A 21,376-nucleotide genomic window follows, 5' to 3' on the forward strand; every position below is an offset into this window, starting at 1 on the left:
AGAGTAAGATCCGCACCAGAGTGGTATGGTAATCCTGTTCTGGAAGTCATGTTACTAGACCATGATGAACGTACAAACTATGAGGAAGCGATGATGAGCCCAGATTCCACGAAATGGCTTGAGGCCATGAAATCTGAGACGAGATCCATGTATGAGAACAAAGTGTGGACTTTGGTGGACTTTCCCGATGATCGGTAAGCCATAGAAAACAAATGGATCTTTAAGAAGAAGACCGAAGCAGATGATAATGTTACTGTTTACAAAGCTCGACTTATTGCGAAAGGTTTTCGACAAGTTCAAGGAGTTGACTATGATGAGACTTTCTCACCCGTAGAGATGCTTAAGTCTGTCTGAATCATGTTAGCAATTGTTGCATTGTATGGTTATCAAATTTGGCAAATGGATGTCAAAACTGCATTCCTGAATGGATTTCTGGAAGAAGAGTTGTATATGATGCAACCGAAAGGTTTTGTCGATCCAAAGGGTGCTAACAAAGGGTGCAAGCTCCAGCGATCCATTTATGGACTGGTGCAAGCCTCTCGGAGTTGGAATAAACGTTTTGATAGTGTGATCAAAGCATATGGTTTTATACAGTCTTTTGGAGAAGCCTGTATTTACAAGAAAGTGAGTGGGAGCTCTGTAGCATTTCTAATCTTATATGTACATGACATATTGTTGATTAGAAATGATATAGAATTTCTGGATAGCATAAAGGGATACCTGAGTAAGAGTTTTTCTATGAAGGACCTTGGAGAAGCTGCATACATATTGGGCATCAAGATCTATAGAGATAGATCAAGACGCTTAATTTTACTTTCACAAAGCACATACCTTGATAAACATTTGAAGAAGTTCAAAATGGAACAGTCAAAGAAAGGGTTCTTTCCTGTGTTACAAGGTGTGATGTTGAGTTAGACTCAAAGCCTGACCACCGCAGAAGATAGAGAGAAAATGAAAGTCATTCCCTATGCTTCAGCCATAGGTTCTATCATATATGCAATGTTGTGTACCAGACCTGATGTATGTCTTGCTATAAGCATATCAGGGAGGTATCAAAGTAATCCCGGAGTGGAGCACTGGACGGCGGTCAAGAACATCCTGAAATACCTGAAAAGGACTACGGATATGTTTCTCATTTATGGAGGTGAAAAAGAGCTCGTCGTAAACGGTTACGTCGATGCAAGCTTTGACACTGATCTGGATGACTCTAAGTCGCAAACCGGATACATATTTTTATTGAATGGAGGAGCTGCCAGTTGGTGCAGTTCCAAGCAGAGCGTTGTGGCAGGATCTACATTTGAAGCGGAGTACATTGTAAAGCAGCAAAGCAGAGCGTCGTGGCAGGATCTACATCCAAAGCAGCAAATGAAGGAGTTTGTATGAAGGAGTTCATATCCGATCTAGGTGCCATACCTAGTGCATCGGGTCCAATGAAAATCTTTTGTGACAACACTGGTGCAATTGCCTTGACAAAGGAATCCATATTTCACAAGAGAACCAAGCAAATCAAGAGGCGCTTCAATTCCATCGCCATCAAGTGTCAGTAGGGGACATAGAGATTTGCAAGATACACATGGATCTAAATGTTGCAGACCCATTGACTAAGCCTCTTCCATGAGCAAAAGACGATCAGCACCAAAGCTCCATGGGTGTTTGAATCATTACTATGTAATCTAGATTATTGACTCTAGTGCAAGTGGGAGACTGAAGGAAATATGCCCTAGAGGCAATAATAAAGTTATTATTTATTTCCTTAATTCATGATAAATGTTTATTATTCATGCTAGAATTGTATTAGCCAGAAACTTAGTACATGTGAGAATACATAGACAAAACATATAGTCCCTAGGATGCCTCTACTTGACTAACTCGTTAATCAAAGATGGTTATGTTTCCTAACCATAGACATGGGTTGTCATTTGATGAACGGGGTCACATCATTAGGAGAATGATGTGATGGACATGACCCATCCGTTAGCTTAGCATTATGATCGTGTTAGTTTCATTGCTACTACTTTCTTCGTGACTTATACAAGTTCCTCAGACTATGAGATTATGCAACTCCCGAATACCAGAGGAACACTTTGTTTGCTACCAAACGTCACAACGTAAAAGGGTGATTATAAAGGTGCTCTACAGGTGTCTCCGAAGATGTTTGTTGGGTTGGCATAGATCGAGATTAGGATTTTTCACTCTGTGTTTCGGAGAGGTATCTTTGGGCCCTCTCGGTAATACTCATCACTATAAGCCTTGCAAGCATTGTGAGTAATGAGTTAGTTACGGGATGAAGTATTACGGAACGAGTAAAGAGACTTGCCTGTAATGAGATTGAACTAGGTATTGAGATACCCACGATTGAATCTCGGGAAAGTAACATACCGATGACAAAGGGAACAACATATGTTGTTATGCGGTTTGACTGATAAAGATCTTCATAGAATATATAGGAACCAATATGAGCATTTAGGTTCCGTTATTGGTTATTGACCGGGGATGTGTCTCGGTCATGTCTACATAGTTCTCAAACCCGTAGAGTCCGCACGCTTAACGTTCGATGACGATTGGTATTATGAGTTTATGTGGTATGTTGTACCGAAGATTGTTCGGAGTCCCGGATGTGATCACGGACATGACAAGGAGTCTTGAAATGGTCGAGAGGTAAAGATTGATATATTGGACGACTATATTCGGACACCAGAAGTGTTCCGGAGAAGTTTCAGATATAACCGGAGTGCTGGAAGGGTTATCAGAACCACCGGAGAAGTAATGGGCCTTATCGAGCCTAAGGGAGAGAGAGCGGCGGCCAAGGGCTGGCCGCGGCCCTCCCATGGGCCTAGTATGAATTGTACTAGGGGGAGGGGCAACGCCCCCTCCTTCCTTCTCCTCCCCCTCCTTCCTTCTTCTCCTAGTAGGACTAGGAAAGGGGGGAATCCTACTCCTACTACAAGGAGGATTCCTCCCCCTTGGCGCGCCCTAGAGGGCTGGCCAGCCTCCCCTTGCACCCTTATATACGGGGGCAGGGGCACCCTAGAACACACAAGTTGACAATTGTTTAGCCGTGTGCGGTGCCCCCTCCATAATTACACAGCTCGGTCATATGTTGGCGCCTGGTCCCTTGGAGCCCACACAGTCGCTCACCTCTGTGGAGCGTGGAGGTTCTGATGTTGCGGTCACTCACTCGCATCTGACCGTTGGGCAGGTTTCTGTGCTTGATAAGGTCAATGAGATTCTCTTCCAAATAGAGCTTCATAGCTTGCTCAAACGTTTGGAGAGGGTTAGCCCGGGATCTAGCAAGGCAATTGTGGAGGACGCTCTTAGGAGCAAAGGAAAGAAGAGTGATGTCACAGGAAAGGCGTCTGCAGCTGCTTGATGGATGGTCATCGGTATCTTGGGTTGTCCTTATGGATTGACTTGTCTTCGTGGCTTTGGTGGTGCGCGTGGTCTTCGGCCGAATTACTCTCGTTGGGGCTATTTTTGCGATGTTGCGGTGTGAGGGTTGGTTGTCGGATTGCGTGCTTATAGGGTTGCATGCTTCGTGCGTATGGTTGGTTTGTATCGGTTTTCGCCCGGTTTTCCATTTAATTAACTGGGCAATTCTCTTCTGCTTAATTAATCGATGAGGCAAATCTTTTGCCTCCGTTTCAAAAAAAAACATCTCATGTGTTATCTCCACACACTAGTACTTGTAGATATGTATCTCTACTCCTAATGGAGCAATTGGTGAATAGTCCGCGCGGTTTATTTTCGCTGGTTTATTTTCGTCATCCTCCCACCTCCGTTTTATTTTCGTCATCCTCCCACCTCTGCTTACTCGGTACCCTCTAAGCGAAAAAAACCCGTCTTGGACTGGCAACGTGCGAACGAGCGAGCGAGCGGGCGAAGCCTCCAGGTGCCCTCGAGCGACACCACACCAGATCCCCTCGCTGTTGCCCTCGCCCTCGCAGCTGCCACCGATCCCCTCCCCCATCTTCCTCCCTCAAATACTAACCCGTCTCTGCCTCTCCTCCCGCCCCCTCCTCCCGCTCCGCCTCCTCTCCCTCTCCCGCCCCGCCTCGTCCTCCGCCTCCCCCACCACCGCTGCCGCCGCCCCCTCCTCCTCCGGCCGCCACCGTGCCCCTCCAGCCCCCAGCCGAGGCGGCGCGCCATTGATGCAGAAGTGGGCCCCCGCCGACCCCTCCGCGCCCGCGCCCGCCCCCTCCCCGGGCCACGCGCCCTCCACCTCCATCGATCGCATCGTCCACCGCCTTCGCAACCTCGGCCTCGGCACCGACGACGATGAGCCCTCTCCTCCCCCATCGTCGCCCCGCTCGACGACAGGGAGCGCCTCGGCGACCTGCTCGACCGCAGCTGGGCGCGCCCCGACCGCCAGTTCGCCGCCTCCGGCCTCGACGAGGCAGTCCTCCCGTGGAGAGGGACCGGGAGAGCGACGGTGAGGAGGCGGACGGGGTCAAGAGGAAGCGGGTCAGGGCGACCTCACTGGCGGAGCTCACCATGGACGACGTGGAGCTGCGCCGCCTGCAGGGCATGGGCATGACTCTCAAGGACCGCATCACCGTGCCCAAGGTCGGGGTCACGCAGGCCATCACAGAGAAGATCCACGACGCCTGGAGGAAGTCCGAGCTGGTCCACCTCAAGTTCCACGAGGACCTCGCCAACGACATGAAGACTGCCCATGAGCTTGTCGAGGTACTCTGCCCCTGCTATCAAATAATGCAGCAGTAGGAATGTTCGGTCTAATTATTGGTCGTGGCAATTGGACTTGCAATCTTCTGTTTGTTCCAGAATTTCAAACTATGTTTTCTTTGCTTGCTTGGTAGTACAGTCTGTAGTACATAACACGTCTCATTTCTTCTGTTATAGTTACATTTTTCAGAAACTTGAGGTTCTAAGGGCTGCTTTATAAAAGCTTTGTACCAAATTTACTGAATTAGAAATAACAGTTGATAGAGCTGGTATGTTAATCTCATAGCCCTGACGTTGAACATTTTCTGCTTTTGTCCTGTATATGCACACTTACCTTCCTGCAATTGTATGTACATCCTCTGTAAGGAAATATAGGAGCGTTTAGAATACTAAAGTAGTGATCTAAATGCTCTCACATTTCTTTACAAAGGGATTATTAACTAGCCAATTGCTTTCATTTAATTATCATTATTCTGGAACATGTTGCTCACTTGATATTAAACATTTTAATTAGAATAAGCTATCCAAGGAGGTTTTATTAGGAAAATTTAGTTTATGTGACTTTTTTTATTTGAACAAGCATACGCATCTCCATTTTTTAATTTTTAGTTGTATAGTTGGAACATTAGTTTGATGTGAGTTTTAGCTACCTGCTTGTTATTGAAACTGCAAGAACTCGCTAGCTTCTGTCAAAAGAAATAGAATCTGATGGAAGTAAAAGAAGATAAGGTGTTTTTGTTGATCCTTGTGTTTGATTTTAGGGTGTGTGTGTGTGTGTGCGCCTAATCACTATAAATAGTAAATACTCTACAGTTATGACAGCGAAATCCTTGTGAATATGGACAGATGGAGATGTATGAACAGGCAATTCTTGTAGTTAATTATTGTCAGTTTGCGATTTCAAAATACAATGACCCAGATGGCATCAGAAGATAGCAATTGAATACCGAGACTATTCTGATGAAGTTTTTTTTAATATATTTTTATAGTGTCTTGACTTTTGTTAACTACCGCATTTTAGGCTGTATGTGTATAGGAATACATACATTGCAAAAAGGGATTATACAATACCTAGGACCTGAGCAGGAATGCTTGATGAAATGGTTTATATTATTTTAGCACTGTTTTTCGGCAGTCCTTGTGGTAGGAAAGTGATCCATTCTTCAAAAACTCATCTACTACTACTCACCTTGTATAATTTTTTATTCTGTTGCTTATTTGGTTTTATCATAAAATGAATGGGTTATTCTGAAATACAGTGTAACGACCCCTATCAAATTTTATTATTTGAGCATTTATTTATTATTATTCTTTTGCCTTTTGCTATTGCTTGCTAAAGGCACATGCATACACGAATCTTTCCTCGTGCCATTGTTTCTTCTGCAAGCACCTAGCAGTGTAATTTCATGAATCAAGTAAGATTCTGCTATTTGGCCCAAAGAATTATCTGATGATACATTTCCCCTTTCCTTGCTATAGTTCCTTTCAGTCAGCTAAACGTCAATATGTTGGATGATGTTGTGGAGAGGGCCACCGAGAGGGGGTTTGCATTGCCAAAGTCGAAGGTGGCCATTGCCTTGACCTGCCTGGACCTCTTGACCTTTAACAACGCTCAAACAGGAAACACATGTTGGAGGAGGAGACCACAAGCTAATTGTAAGCATCAACTATTTGTTAGCTATCAATCTTGTCCTTTGAGCATATATACTTTATTTCTTAAACCATTATGCATGAGCATTTTAGGATGATTTGGATGAGTGGATCAGAGGACGACATGAGCAGGTATTTCCATTTGATCATATACCCAAAATGATAATGTATACACTAACTTAAGATGATGGCTCTTCTACTCTGCTAATATAACATGCATGTGCTTGTGTGGAGTGCCTCCAAAATGAATAGCTCAAGTCTCTCAACACGCGGATGGATGATGTTGTGGAGAGGGCCATCGGGAGGGGGTTTGCATTGCCAAAGTTGAAGGTGGCCATCGCCTTGACCTGCCTGGACCTCCTGACCTTTCACAACGCTCAAACAGGAAACACATGTTGGAGGAGGAGACCACAAGCTAATTGTAAGCATCAACTATTTGTTAGCTATCAATCTCGTCCTTTGAGCATATATACTTTATTTCTTAAACCATTATGCATGAGCTTTGTAGGATGATTTGGATGAGTGGATCAGAGGATGACATGAGCAGGTATTTCCATTTGATCATACCCAAAATGATAATGTATACCCTAACTTAGGATGATGGCTCTTCTACTCTGCTAACATAACATGCATGTGCTTGTGTGGAGTGCCTGCAAAATTAATATCTCAAGTCTCTCAACACGCAGATGTGGAGAGGGTTCTCCTAGCGGTCATTGAAACTGTGATATGCATTTCCTTGCTCTCGGCTCTGATCAAATTTGTAGCGTCTGGGAATGTGCACATGAAAATCCACATGTGCGATTTGGTTGTTATATTTTTTCCACACTGGTTTCTAGAGATGTTCAAGATATCTCATATACTATATTGAATTATATTGGATAAGTTAGTGTACATACTAATTTGAAGATCCTTTTGCTTTCATACACATATTACTGCAGGACCTTAGCGGACCATTGCAATGCGGCAAATCAAATTTCAATACTCAACACTCTTCTATGTGGATTAGTAAGTTGTTTATCTACTTTCACTTTTAAATTGCTTGTTAAGACACTTGATTCACTTTGTGCCTGTTACTTTAATCTTGCTAAGTGCATACAGAAAAAATTATACTCACCCCTTGTCATGCACAAAATCGAATAAACCTTGCAAATTAGTTTACACGAATATGGTCTTGTAGTTAAATATTATTTGGTCTATGAAATGAGATGAAGTTTGTCCCTAGAATATATAATGGACTAAAAACAAAACCCAAGATGTGGCAATTCAAACACCCAAAAGAAATTACTTGCATACCTTGTTGAGATGATCTTTCTAAAGTTTTTGCGTTTATCTTTGGTATCTTTAGTATCTTCATCCACAATACGACCTGCAGGAAGACCACAGGTGGAGTGTGCTTGGACGGCGCTTGGCCGCCAGCTGCATGCCCTTCTAGGAGGCCAGGCACAGATTCTTTGCCTTGGCAACCGCCTTGGCCTAGAGCCATGCCAGGTCGTCGTCGCCGAGGATGGACGCCAGTAACGACATCAATCTCTGTGATACCGACAAAGTTGGTTGTGGGGCGGGACCATGGCGGGGTGGCATGAGGCCATGGTGGGGAGAGGACATGGGCACGAGGCTGTGGAGGCTGACGGGAGAGGAGGTCGGCAGAGCAATGCCATGGTGGGGACAAGCAGCTTGTGTGATCGGCTGCTGTGTAGTGAGGGGGCTACCTGTACGGTGAGAAGCGTACGGTGAGGTACCTGTACATATAGGAGTGGCTACTTGTACGTTGAGAGCAGTCCTAAATACGCCTAACAAGTGATCTAGAAGGATCCGAGAACAGAGATCCTACCGGCTATCCCCTTCCGCTCCCTACGTGGCTCCGCTCCCCTTCCGCTCCCATCCCGCCGCCCGCCGTGCGCCACTCCGGCGCCGGCGTCCACCACTCCGTGCCGACGGTCAATCCGACCCCAGCGGCCACCTCTCTTCCCTTCGTGCGGCGGTTCTGGGGGTTCATGGCAGGCAGTCCGGCCTCCGTCTCGTTGGCATTCCCTAGGAGCTCGGAGCGGCCGATGGTCTCTGGCCTCGGGCTTTCGGAGAGCTCGGGTGCGGCGATCTCGCCGGATATGGACGGCAAGTGCTTCCGTTGCCTCAAGGAGGGGCACTTCAGGAACGACTGCACCAACCCCATGGTTTGCTTTCGGTGCGGTCAAGAGGGACATCCTTCCAGGGAGTGCAAATGGCCGCGCAGCCCCTCGTCGGAGGACGAGCTGCAGCGGCAGGCTTTGGCCAAGGTGGCGCATCGCGAGCAAATCGCGCTGAGAGAAAGGGCCTCGCTCGTCAGATCCCAGACCCCCCCCGCCTCCGCCACCTTGCTCCGACAGGGACTGCGCGCCGGTGTGGCCTCGCCTTTCGCCGCCCGGCAGGGACCGCGCGCTGGGGTGTCCTCGCCTCGCGCCGTCGGGATCCCAGTGGGCGGATCCGGAGGAGGAGCCTGCAATGGGGGAGCTCTGCGTGGTCAGGCGGGGCCGGACGATGGCGGATTTGGAGCAGAGGTTCAGATTCACCATGGTGGCATATGTGGCCGGTACGCGCCACGACATCGAGCCGGAGTTCGTGCTTCAAGCCCTGGAGGAAAAGCTCGACATTCAGTCACAGTGGGTCTCAGTTCATCGATATCGGCCTGAGGATTTCCTGGTCGTCTTCGCCTCCGCTGAGATCAGGAACAGAGTGAGCACGAGGCCGCCGCTTGAGCACCGCGGGGTTAAGCTGTTCTTCAGACAATGGACAAGGCAAGCGCAGGCCGTCCACACCATCCTCAGCCAGAGAGTGTCGCTAGTGTTGGAAGGCATCCCGCCCCATGCTTGGGAGAGTGAGACCACCGAGGACCTGCTGGGTTCAGCTTGCCTGGTGGACACTATTGTGCCAGACACGAGTTCAAGGAGAGATCTTTCCGCTTTCAGGCTCACTACTTGGACGGTAAACTATGATAGCATTCTGACGCTCCGCTGGTTGGCGGTGCCCGAGCCAGGACTGGTGGCGCCATTGTTTGAGCCCACCATGCTGCAATACAAGGTGTTGATTCACATTGTGGAGATCAGGGACTTTGGAGAGTTCATGGAGCCGTCGTGGACGGTGCCGGTGTTCTCCGACAGCAGTCAGAGTGGCCTCCCCAGCCCCGATGGTGGCGGCAGCGCTGGTGGCGGGGGAGGTGCGGCCTTCCGTCCCCATTGGCAGTTCGGCACCAGGGATATGCGCGGTGGAGTCGCCGCCGGTTCTTCTCGGAGTCGTGGTGGTGCGGGGGAGTCCCCAGCAGCAACGCCGGCAACCGCGGCCTGGGCACTGCCGCCCATGGAGCCCAGATCGTGGGTTGCGTCAGCTGGTCAGCCACAGCCTGTAAAGGAGAGAATCGCTGTCCGGCACTCCGCTTTTGACCGCTTGACTATGCCAGCTGGACCAACGGAAGGATCAACAGAGGGCATTTCAAATCAAGAGGTGGTTACTCCCGTGCCGGCAATGATTGGGACGCCTGGTGGGACGCGTTCTGGGATTCTGGGGGGGGGGGCAGCTCGTGCGGGCCCAGCCATGTAGCCCAACTATCTTGAGGAGATCGGAGGGGCCACCCCTCCCCCGCATCTCCCCCACACGCTGCCACGAAGCTTCTAGGGAGCACGTGGTTGATGGGGTCCCTCCAAGCGGGCCGGGTCCCAACACCGTGTCGCTGCCTCCAGGGGCCACGAGTCTGATCGTGTCGGCCCACGTGCCTGTTGATGGGGGGAACCAGATCGGTGGGGAGGCCGCGATTGCCTCGGATCTGGTGCCTGCCCCACCCAGCCAGCCAGGGGTCGCCAATGATTGCGAGACCAGCATGGAGCATGAGGTTTAGAGAGAGGAGGCCACGCCAATCAATTTTGTGAGCCAGCCGACGACTGCTAATGATTGCGAGACCAACACGGGGCACGAGGATCAGAGAGAGGATTCCGCGCCAATCATCGACGAGAGGAGCCATGCAACTCCTATTCATGTGGAGGAGTCTACGTGCAATGAGCCTACCTGCATGCCTTGCACAGACCTAATTGTGATGAACGCAAGCATGCCAGGAAGGGAGGGTGCCGTGCTGGGTCCTCACCCGGCCACAGATGAGGCCACTGCCCTGGAGCGAACGACGCCTCCCGAAGAAATCGCCTACTCTAAGCTCAAGGCGTTCTGCGTCAACATCATCAAGAAGCTTGCCCCGCCCCTGCTTAAGGAGGTGCAAGACTCCACGCTTCGACCAGACGCAGAGCCATTCACGCCGAGGCGCACTACGAGAGCCACGAAAAAGGCTGGGGGAGCTACCTCGTCAAAGGCCACCCCAGCTGAGAATGTGCTGCTTCGCGCGCTCGGCCTGGCGCCGCACGACCTGCAGGTGGATGAGCAAATGGTGGAGGATTTAAAAGGGCTGTTCGACTCGCCGCTCAGAGAACAGCACATTCGAGTCATAGCCTCACTCTTTGGGAAGACCATGCCAATTGGTGGTGATCTTGGAGGGGCAAGCTCGACGGCCTTGGGAGTTCATTAGCGTGGAGCTTTGTCCAGAGGGTGTGGTTGCTAATTCTTCCATGGATTTTAGCCCATTGATCCTATGTTGGAATGTGAGAGGATTAAACAACCCAGCGAAGAGAGATGCAATTAGGGCGTTCGTTGCCATCGTGAAAGTGAATGTAATTTGTCTGCAAGAAACTAAGATGGAAGTCATTGACCATTACACTGTGTTGCAATGCCTCGGGCTGGCCTTTGATGGCTTTGCTTTTCTGCCCGCGGCAGATACGAGAGGTGGAGTTCTCATCGCTTGGGATTCGACTTGCATTGACATTGATCATTTCCATGCGAACACTGATTTCATCTCGGGGCGGGTTCCTACGCGACATGGGGCATCCTGGTGGATTTCCGCGGTCTATGGACCACAGGGAAACACTAGGAAATTAGCGTTTCTGGAGGAGCTTCATGCAGCGCGAGCGCTCAGGCCTGGTCCGTGGATGATTCTTGGCGATTTTAACATGATTCTGCGTGCCTCAGAGAAGAATAACTCAAACCTGAATAGGAGCATGATAAGCAAGTTCCGCAGCTTTATTGACAACAATGAACTCAAAGAAGTATACATGCATGGGAGGAGGTTCACTTGGTCGAACGAGAGAGACGTCCCTACCCTAACCAAGATTGACAGGGTGCTGGTCTCCATGGATTGGGACTTGGAGTATCCGGACTGTCTTTTGCAAGCGTTATCCTCGGGCGTTTCTGATCATGCTCCACTCCACCTGAACACGGGAGCTCTTTTCTGTCCGAAAAAGAGATTCCGCTTTGAAAATTACTGGCTTAAGCTCGAAGGGTGTGACGATGCGATAAGAGAGGCATGGGTCTGTAGCGATACAATTGTGGATCCTTTCAAGCGTCTCGACGCGCTCTTCAGAAACGCTGCAGAGTCCCTGCAGTCTTGGGGACAGAGAACAACTGGGAACATCAATTTACTCATGGCGGTGGCAACTTATGTGATCTGCAGATTCGACAGGGCCCAGGAAGACCGCATTCTCACCGACCAGGAGCTCTGGCTGCGTCGTACTCTCAAGCTGGCTTTGCTGGGTATGGCTTCCCTTGAGCGAACCATCGAACGTCAGCGTTCCAGAATGAGGTGGGTTAAGGAAGGTGATGCTAACACGAAGTTATTCCAAGCTTTTGCAAACGGCCGGAGAACCAAAAACTTCATTCCGTGTATCAAGGTTGGAGACGAGATACACACTGATCTAGACCGTATAACGGATGCTTTCACTTCTTCCTTTATGGAGCTTTTGGGCAGAGATCAGGCACGCGAATTCACTCTTGACCTGGATGCCCTTGGCTTGCACACTACTGATCTGCAGGAGCTCGAGGAAATCTTCTCTAAAGAAGAGGTGTGGAAAATGATTAAGGAGATGCCGCCGGACCAGGCTCCTGGGCCGGATGGATTCACCGGTGCTTTCTACCAAAAAGCCTGGCCCATCATCAAGGGCGATATCATGGCCGGCTTCCTGAAGCTGTATGTGGGAGATGGTCGGGGCTTCGCGAAATTAAACAGAGCGCTGATGGTGCTCATTCCCAAGAGAAGTGACGCGGAGGAAGTGGGAGATTATCGCCCGATCAGCTTGCCTCATAGCTTTGGCAAACTCTTCTCCAAAATGATGGCCATCAGAATGAGGAAAATGCTTCTGGAGCTAGTCAACATGAACCAGTCCGCCTTCATTCGTGGGAGAAGCTTACACGATAATTTCCTCCTAGTGAAGCAAATGGCGAGGAAAATGCATGCCCGCAGAACATCAACCGTCTTTCTGAAGCTTGACATATCACGGGCATTTGACACCATCTCTTGGTCATTCCTGTTTGAAGTTTTGAGAGCTAAGGGATTTGGAGAAAACTTCAGAAAGTGGGTTGCGATCTTGCTACAGTCTGCGTCTTCAAGATTTATTGTCAACGGGAGTCAAGGTGTCAGGTTTGATCACGCTCGTGGGCTGCGCCAAGGAGACCCCAGCTCTCCGCTCCTCTTCGTCATGGCGATGGACGTCCTCTCGGCCTTAGTTTGCAAGGCGGCTGCAGTTGGGGTTTTGTCCTCCTTCAATGGTGTGTTGGCAAGCCAGAGGCTCTCCCTTTTCGCTGATGACGTCGCGCTTTTCGTGCGCCCCATGGTGCCGGATCTCACATGCATTAAAGAAGTCTTATACCTCTTTGGACACGCTTCTGGCCTTCGAGTGAATTATCGCAAAACATCGACAATTTTGATCCGGGGAAAGCAAGGGGATCAGGACAGAGTGCAGCAGTTATTAAACTATCAAATGGGGCAGTTCCCCTGCAAATACTTAGGGTTGCAACTCAGCATCCACAAGCTCACCAAAGCGCATTGGCAGCCAATGCTCGATCAGGTCAAAAACTTCCTTCCAGCTTGGCAACGTGGCATGATCCAGAGACCCGGGAGACTAGTGCTCGTTAACAGCGTCATAGCAGCCCGCCCTATACATCACTTGCTAGTCATGAAAGCTCCCCAATGGGTTCTCGAAGAAGTGGACAAATGGATGCGTGCTTTTTTCTGGGCTGGGAAAGAGGAGATCAATGGCGGACAGTGCTTGGTTGCGTGGCATACTATCTGTAGGCCTAAGCCGTACGGTGGGCTGGGAGTGAAAAATCTGAGGACCCAAGGCCTGGCCATGCGCGTGCGCTGGGAGTGGCTCAGGAGGACTGATCCCTCAAGGCCTTGGCAAGGGCTACATCTCATGGTGGACAAAGAAGCCAAAGCGGTGTTCGATAGTCTGGTCCACATCGAGGTGGGAGAGGGCAGCAAGATCTTCTTCTGGACGGATAGATGGATTCATGGGTTTTCGGCGAAAGATATCGCCCCTTTGATCGCCGGCATGGTGGACAAGCTCACGAAGAGAAAAAGAACGGTCCAGGACACGCTTCTCGAGGACTCCTGGGTCAATGATATCTCAGGCGAGTTAACCTTCACGGCACATCTGCAGCTCATTCACTTACAACATGCCTTGGCGACGATTCAAAGGAATGCTTCGGATGATGATGCGTTCTACTGGCCCTGGAGTGCCTCGGGTTCCTATAGAGCTAAATCCACATATAGTATGCTTTGTCAGGGCATGACTCGGTTTGCCGCTGCCCAATGCATATGGAGAAGTTGGGCGCCCCTCAAGTGCAAAATCTTTGCTTGGCTTGCCTCTCAGTATCGGTTATGGACTTTGGACCGACGTGCGAGGCATGGTCTCCAAGATACGACTTCAGCATGTTACACATGCTACCAAGAGGAGGACACAACAGACCATATCCTTGCTGGTTTCGTCTACGCGAGACAAGTTTGGGATGGTTGTTTCCGGCTGCTTCAAATCAACGTCCAAACTCCGAGCTCTGAGGATACTTTCATGGTGTGGTGGGACAAGGCGAGGAAGTTCTTCCATGGAAAGCTCAAGAGAGGTTTTGATTCACTTGTCATCCTGACCGCGTGGCACTTATGGAAGCAGAGGAACGCTCGGGTGTTCAACCGCAATGATCAAGTCCGCTCGGAGACCAACCTTGTTCATCTCATTCATGACGAGATCAAGCTTTGGAAGAAGGCGGGTCTAGGAGTTGAGGGGTTAGATCCTTTCGTGAGAGAGTAGGCTTTTGTTTTTTAGGAGTTAGCGTTCCCATGGTAGGGTTCCTTGTCCAACCGTGGAGTCTTGTACAACTTTTTCTCCTCTTCTATAAAGATAAGGTACGCCTTTGGCGTACTCTCGAAAAAAACAAGTGATCTAGACGTACCACATGGCACATGTGGCCAACTATCCATGGCACACGTGACCAACTATCCAAGTTAAGTTTATGATGAGTATTTGATGAAAGTGATCTAGACATGAGCCCGTGTACATAAGATCTAGATATATGGAAATCTCACAAATTCGGAGAGACCATCTAGCGTACTTCTCAATTTTGCTATTGGTGGTGCCATTGTTATTCAAGATTATTTTGATGTTAATTTTTTGTCTTTTGAATTTAAAATACTTGAATCATGATCTGGGTGCTTCTTCTTGATCTGGTCGGTGAGTGAGGATGTAAGAAACAGGGACATAGATGCACATTGGTGTTAGAATTTAGGGAGATAGAAACCATCTAAAGTCTCTCTGCCCTAAAATAAATCTGAACCCTTATAATGAAACTTGATGCCCGTGCAGATGAATCAGAATATTTAATTATCTTATAACTATGCATATGGTGATGGAGCAGCTATTTGGGCTGATCTCCTGCTGTTCTAGCAAAGTTTGGTTTAGTATTTTGTTTTTCTCTATAAAAGATCAAGTAATCTGATATCGAGCTCCTTCTTTTACAGTAATTGAATTTTGAGTTTGCAATGATTGTTCATGCCCAATTGGCAATATATATTCACAACAAATTATTTTTGTTGTCAGACGAAGGGCATGACGGATGGCACTAGCGGAAAGGTGAGCACCGGTGGAGATAAGCGAGAAAAGGAGTAGCGCGAGGCGGTAGGCAGCCTTGAAGAGGATGAGTGGGCCCGCTGCTAGGGGATGGTCCTAGGGATTTTTGAATCAACGAGAGCAGTGTCGGCCCAGGTATCTTCTTCCATCTCTGGATCCTAAACTATATATCTCTCTAATCTGCATTGACACGCAGTAGTGCCGGGTACAAGTGTGTGGCTGCTCCAGTGCGATGAACAGTGCGATGAAGTTAATAGCTCTTTATCCTTATTCCTCTTATTCATTGTGTATTTCCCCGTTTCATACATGTAACAATGATGAATGATGATGAACTTAGACTTGGTGTAAGGAGAGTCATTCTGTTTCCTTGAACTAAACAACCTTCTATCCTTATATTTATCCTAAAAGCTTTCAGACGATACTCACACCATATGATTCATTGAAGCATAGAAGTATTTTTTTCACATCTATTACAATCCAATATTTGTTAGTTAATCATATTCTTTATATTCGCAAGTAGTATAAAGTTGCCCCAAAATTGGTAATATGATTTTGGATTATACATTATATGCCGACAAGGAGATTAATGCTGCCCAATAAACTAGCAGTATGAAATAACCCTGCATATATTTGTTGATTTTGAATTTGAGCCTTTCAATCCAACTAAAAAATTTATTTGTACAATATTTACTGACTTTTACCTCTTGTTTTGCAGGCTATCTAGAATGATTGCATGTATTAATGAAGTAGTCCACGTTAGGTGGATTGGCTCAAAATGGAGAAGCATGATTGTATTAAGCATTTAAGCTCTAAGCAATTTAGAATGTCAATGTCTTGGGGCTCCCTTGCAATATTTCAGAGAACTATATTTTTTCCGACATTTTATATTGCCTCACGATGTTTGGGGGATCTGATTAGGTATTGTTTCTCTATATAAAAATCCATCTCTCTATTTTAGTTGCTAATAGAATAATGAACAATTGATAGGACTAATCTTATAGACTTGTTTTCTCCTTAATCCGACTGTGTATTTTCCAAGTTTTGTGCTGAAACGGGAAAAACATATGTTTTAAACTTGCGACAACATATTCTGTGCAAATTTTAGCCTTGTTGTTCACAATTGATGCTGCCTGTGATTCACACTTATATTTGAGCTTAAAGTCTGAGTGTATACCGAATTAGGCTTTCCCTTCGGTCGATTTATGTCAGAGTTCACACTACAACACACATTTTCTTTTGAGTGTTATGTGAGTTACTTTTGAACCGATACACCAAATCAGGTGTTACACCGCTCAAACAAACTAGAAGAAAATCATGAATGAATTTATCACAATATTATAAAAATACAAATAAATGTATACACAATTTTTTAACAATAAATGTTATCAAAGATTGATGTATTTACCTCTCCCAAGATAGTAACATGTTCTAGAAGATGTGTTTTGTTGCAGTAGTACCTAAATGGTGAATTGCATGTTCTAGAATATAGGCTTTTGCATATTGCAATCAAGTTCTTTTTTTATGGAATTGAGTTTCTGGTTGTAACTTGTTCGAACATTTGTTTAAAGGGAACAAAATACTTCATGTGTTTGTCTTCAATTAATGGATAATAACAATACACTTGCTTTTCTGAGATGATATCTTAAGCATAAATAATAAAGGTATTCAAGTGTTATTATCATTTGTAATGCAGAGCACAATAAAGAGTTCAATGTTTTTGTAGCCCCTTCTTTATTTTGTGAATCAGATATGATAAGTCTTTCTATTATACGGTCGATTTTTTATTGAAATACATTGCAAGTGAAGGGGATTTTAAATTATTTTTTTGTGTTATTGGCTATCTTTTCTGTTCATATTAAATTCGATATGCAACCCGTACAAATTTTACAAAGTGGCAACGCACGGGCTGTTTACTAGTCCTAAGTAATCTAACACATACTTCTATCTACCAGGCGTGGTAAAAACAATTTTGAACAGACAAAAACAAATCCGACACATATCCAAGAGAATCATGAGAGGGACTTCTCCTCTAACAGGAAGGGAATCATACTTCGCAAGAAAAAAACACAAAGGTAATCATGCATGATCGCAGTCGATAACCAAACCGCGTCTGTTTCAGTCCGTCTTCCAGCACGGCTCCGCAATCGCAACAAGTTCCTCTCCAAACAACTATATAAAGCCAGCTCCTCCCGACAATTCAGGTACCAAGTTAATACGGCGAGAGAAAACGAAGCAGGGCCAGGAAGCAGATTGCGTCCAGCTCCTCCACGCATCGTCTACCCACGGCCAGACGGCGAGAATGACCAAGGGGTGCGCGGTGTTCTTGGCGGGCAATGACGGGGAGGCGCCCCAGAGGTTCGCGGTGCCGGTGACTCTGCTCGGGCACCCGGCGATCGTCGAGCTGCTCGCCGAGGCGTGGGAGAAGTACGGGTACGCGCACGAGGGCGCCATCGTCGTCCCCTGCAGCGTGGAGCGGTTCCAGAGGGCGGTCGACGCGGCGAGGGCCCAAGAACGGCACCATCACCACTTCCGGCTTCCACACCTCGCCGGCTGCTTTAGGTCCCCGCATGTTGTTGCGTAAGATGCTTACGCGCGGCTTTGCTTCTATAGCTAGTTTGTGCGGCCTTTCTTGGTTTCTTGGTGCGGTGATTGAATTGATAGATACCCCCATGATCGGAGAAAGCGTATATTACTAGTAAGTAACTGTATCTAGTTGATCGAATCCCATGAAGCTAGCAGATTCCATCTGTGATCGATCGATACGATGGAGTGTAATTTTGTAGCCCCAAGATTGATCGGTCTGTACAGTTTTTGTTGGATACGTGATGAGAATTCAAGGATACACTCATTAAGATTATTGTTGGTTCGGGACAATCGGCAGAGGCTGCTGGACAGCCCTGCGAGTCGCAATGAGATGCCTAAGCTGGAACTGCCGTGGGCTTGGGAACCCAGCGGCAGTTCGAGAGCTTCGCAGTGTTGTGAAGCAAGAAGGGCCCGGTCTCCTCTTCTTGATGGAGACGAAAATCCCGGCAAAAAAACTAGAGAATCTGCAAGCCATCTTAGGCTTTGCAGGATGTTTTGCATTGAGCAGTGCTGGCTTAAGTGGAGGTATTGGTTTGTTCTGGTCAACTGATCTCACTGTTGATCTTAAGAGCTATAGTTCTGGCCATATCGATGTTATGGTGGAGAAAAGTGACATGAGCGAAGATCCCTTTCGGTTCACAGGTTTTTATGGTGCTCCTAGAGTCTCCGACCGTCACCACAGTTGGAGGTTCCTTCGCACCCTTAATACAATTCCACATTCGGCTTGGCTGTGTGTTGGAGACTTCAACGAGACACTGTACGCCTCGGAACACTTCTCCCGCGCCGCCAGGCCTGAATGGCAGATGCAAGCTTTCCGAGATGTCACGGATGAATGTTTGTTTCAGGACTTGGGATGGACGGGTACTGAGTACACATGGGACAATGGCCAGTTGGGCAACGACAACGTGAGGGCTAGGTTGGTCAGAGCCTTTGGAAGTCCAGACCTAATGCATTGATTCGGATATTCACGTGTGAAGCACATTAGTACCACCGAATCTGACCACTGCTTTGTTCTGATGGAATTGAGGACGCATGACACTGAGCATTATGCACGAGGGGTCAAACAGTTCCGGTACGAAGATGTTTGGCAAACCCATGCAGATTATGACCAAATGGTTATGAATAACTGGCAAAAAGGGTCGGGGCAGCATGGCTTGGCGGGAGTTCTTCAAGCACTCAACACCATGCAAAACTCGCTCTCAGCATGGGGCGCAAAGGAGTTCGGGAATCTCACAGCCACTATAAGGAAGCTACGGGCCAAGTTGGACAGATTAAGGAGCAGGCCGGGCTGTAGGGGTCCAACTGACGAAGAGAAGGCCACCGCTAAGAAACTGAAAGAGGTGCTTCGCCAGGAGGAAATTTGGATGCGCCAGCGGTCTCGGGTGCCATGGCTGCGCCACGGTGACCGCAACACCAAATTTTTCCACGCACAGGCTGCAATGCGAAAACGTATCAACGAGATAGAGAAGCTTATGCGTGCGGATGGCTCTATATGCCAAACTTTGGACGAGGACAGAAACGAAGTCCAACAGTTTTTTCAAAACTTATACACATCTCAAGGATTCAACTCCATGGATGAGCTGATCAGCCTAGTACCAGCCCGTGTGACCGAGCAAATGAATGAACATATTGACAGGCCGTACACAGCTCAGGAGGTGAAAATCGCTTTGTTCCAAATGGCGCCGTCAAAAGCGCCAGGAGTGGATGGTTTTACCGCGGGTTTCTTCCAGAGACACTGGTCTCTACTCAAGGAAGACATTATCCCGACGGTGTTGGGTTTCTTGCATGGGGGCGAGCTACCGGAGGGCATGAACGACACGTCAATTACTCTCATTCCAAAGGTACGACACCCACAACGCATCAACCAGTACAGACCTATTTCCCTTTGCTCTGTCCTGTACAAAATTGCAGCCAAGTGCATTGTTAACAGAACAAGGGGCTTTTTGAATGATATCGTGAGCGAGGGGCAGAGCGCTTTCGTGCCGGGGCGACTTATCACGGATAACATACTCATAGCATATGAGAGTGTACACACAATGAAGAAGAGGAAAAGGGGAAAGAATTATGTGTGTGCAGTAAAACTTGACATGATGAAGGCTTATGACCGTGTAGAATGGCACTATCTAGAAGGGATCATGTCTAAGTTGGGCTTCAGTGCTTCTTTCATCCGGCTGATTATGAAGTGTGTCACATCAGTCTGGTTTTCAGTTCGTGTGAACGGAGAGCTTCTGCCATACTTCACCCCTTCCAGGGGCCTGCGGCAGGGTTGCCCCGCCTCACCTTACCTATTCTTGCTCTGCGCAGAAGGCTTCACAACCCTACTTAACAGGTTTGGAGGCGCCTATGTGGATAGAGGGATTCATGTCAGTGTTCATTCTCCATGGATCAATCACCTGCTTTTCGCGGATGATAGCCTTATCTTCATGCAATCAAGGGTGGAGAGTGCCATCAGACTCAACAACATTCTGCAGGTTTATGGTGAGTGCTCGGGACAGTGCGTAAACAACGAAGAAAGCTTCATTCTTTTCAGCCCGAACACACCAGAGCCTGTCAGAGAGGCTTTGAAAGGAACTCTTGGTATCTCAGTCGAGGCTTTCAACGAGAGGTACCTGGGCTTGCCCACTACAGCAGGACACATCACCTCTGGCACTTTCAATTATATTGGTGAACGAGTCAGGTCCAAGATAAATGGTGGGACCGAACGGCTGGTTTCCTGCGCAGCAAGGGAGGTGCTGGTAAAGTCGGTGGCTCAATCTATACCGACGTTTACAATGAGCTGCTTCAAGCTGGCCAAGAAGAACTACAAAAGTATATCCTCGCCGATGGCCAAGTACTGGTGGAGCAGCTCCGTCGACAGACGTTCCATGCACTGGATAGACTAGAAATCTCTTTCAGCCCCAAAGTGCAAGGGAGGGATGGGTTTTTGTGATCTGGAAACGTTCAATATTGCACTACTGGGAAAGCATGGTTGGCGACTCATCACGGACCCAGATTCGTTATGCTCTAGGGTTCTCAAGGGCCGTTATTTCCCAACTGTTGATTTCATGCATGCTACTGTGCGGAACAACTCCTCAGCTACCTGGCGAGGCATCATAGCAGGGAGGAAGGCACTTGAAGCTGGAATAATAAAGAGGATCTGCGATGGCACCTCTGTTAATGTTTGGACGGACCGCTGGTTGCCCGAGAAACTTTCCTTGCGTCCGTCAGTTCAGATTGGTGATGCTGCCATCCACACCATTTCCAACCTAATCGACCATGAAAATTGGAGTTGGAAGGCGGAGTTAGTGAGATCGAACTTCATTCCACCAGATGCAGATGCAATACTGAACATACCACTCAGACATGGTGGAGGTGATGATTTTTGGGCGTGGGCTCATGAGAGATCCAGGACATATTCTGTCAAATCCGCGTATCGTGCTCTAATGACTCGTAATGAACAACAAGTTCTAGAGGAAGGGACGATCACTGAATCTTCAGAGACTGACAAACAGATGTGG

The 21,376-nt window shown here is 47.8% G+C and overlaps 1 long non-coding RNA gene across 3 annotated transcripts; it reads left to right on the top strand.

Moving 5' to 3' along the window:
- Positions 1–4,053: 4,053 nt before the first annotated feature.
- LOC123137499 (uncharacterized) lies at positions 4,054–16,860 on the top strand. Of its 3 annotated transcripts, XR_006468330.1 has the most exons (9): positions 4,056–4,686; positions 6,163–6,339; positions 6,427–6,465; positions 6,586–6,754; positions 6,842–6,880; positions 7,020–7,128; positions 7,272–7,338; positions 15,267–15,431; positions 16,012–16,860. It is a non-coding gene; the product is annotated as an uncharacterized lncRNA (long non-coding RNA). The 3 variants fall into 3 exon arrangements; XR_006468328.1 differs by having other exon boundaries at positions 4,054–4,686; positions 6,842–7,128; XR_006468329.1 differs by lacking the exon at positions 7,020–7,128 and having other exon boundaries at positions 4,058–4,686.
- Positions 16,861–21,376: the final 4,516 nt, after the last annotated feature.

The sequence above is a fragment of the Triticum aestivum genome, chromosome 6B (assembly GCF_018294505.1).
Source record: "Triticum aestivum cultivar Chinese Spring chromosome 6B, IWGSC CS RefSeq v2.1, whole genome shotgun sequence".
NCBI classification, from domain to species: domain Eukaryota; kingdom Viridiplantae; phylum Streptophyta; class Magnoliopsida; order Poales; family Poaceae; genus Triticum; species Triticum aestivum.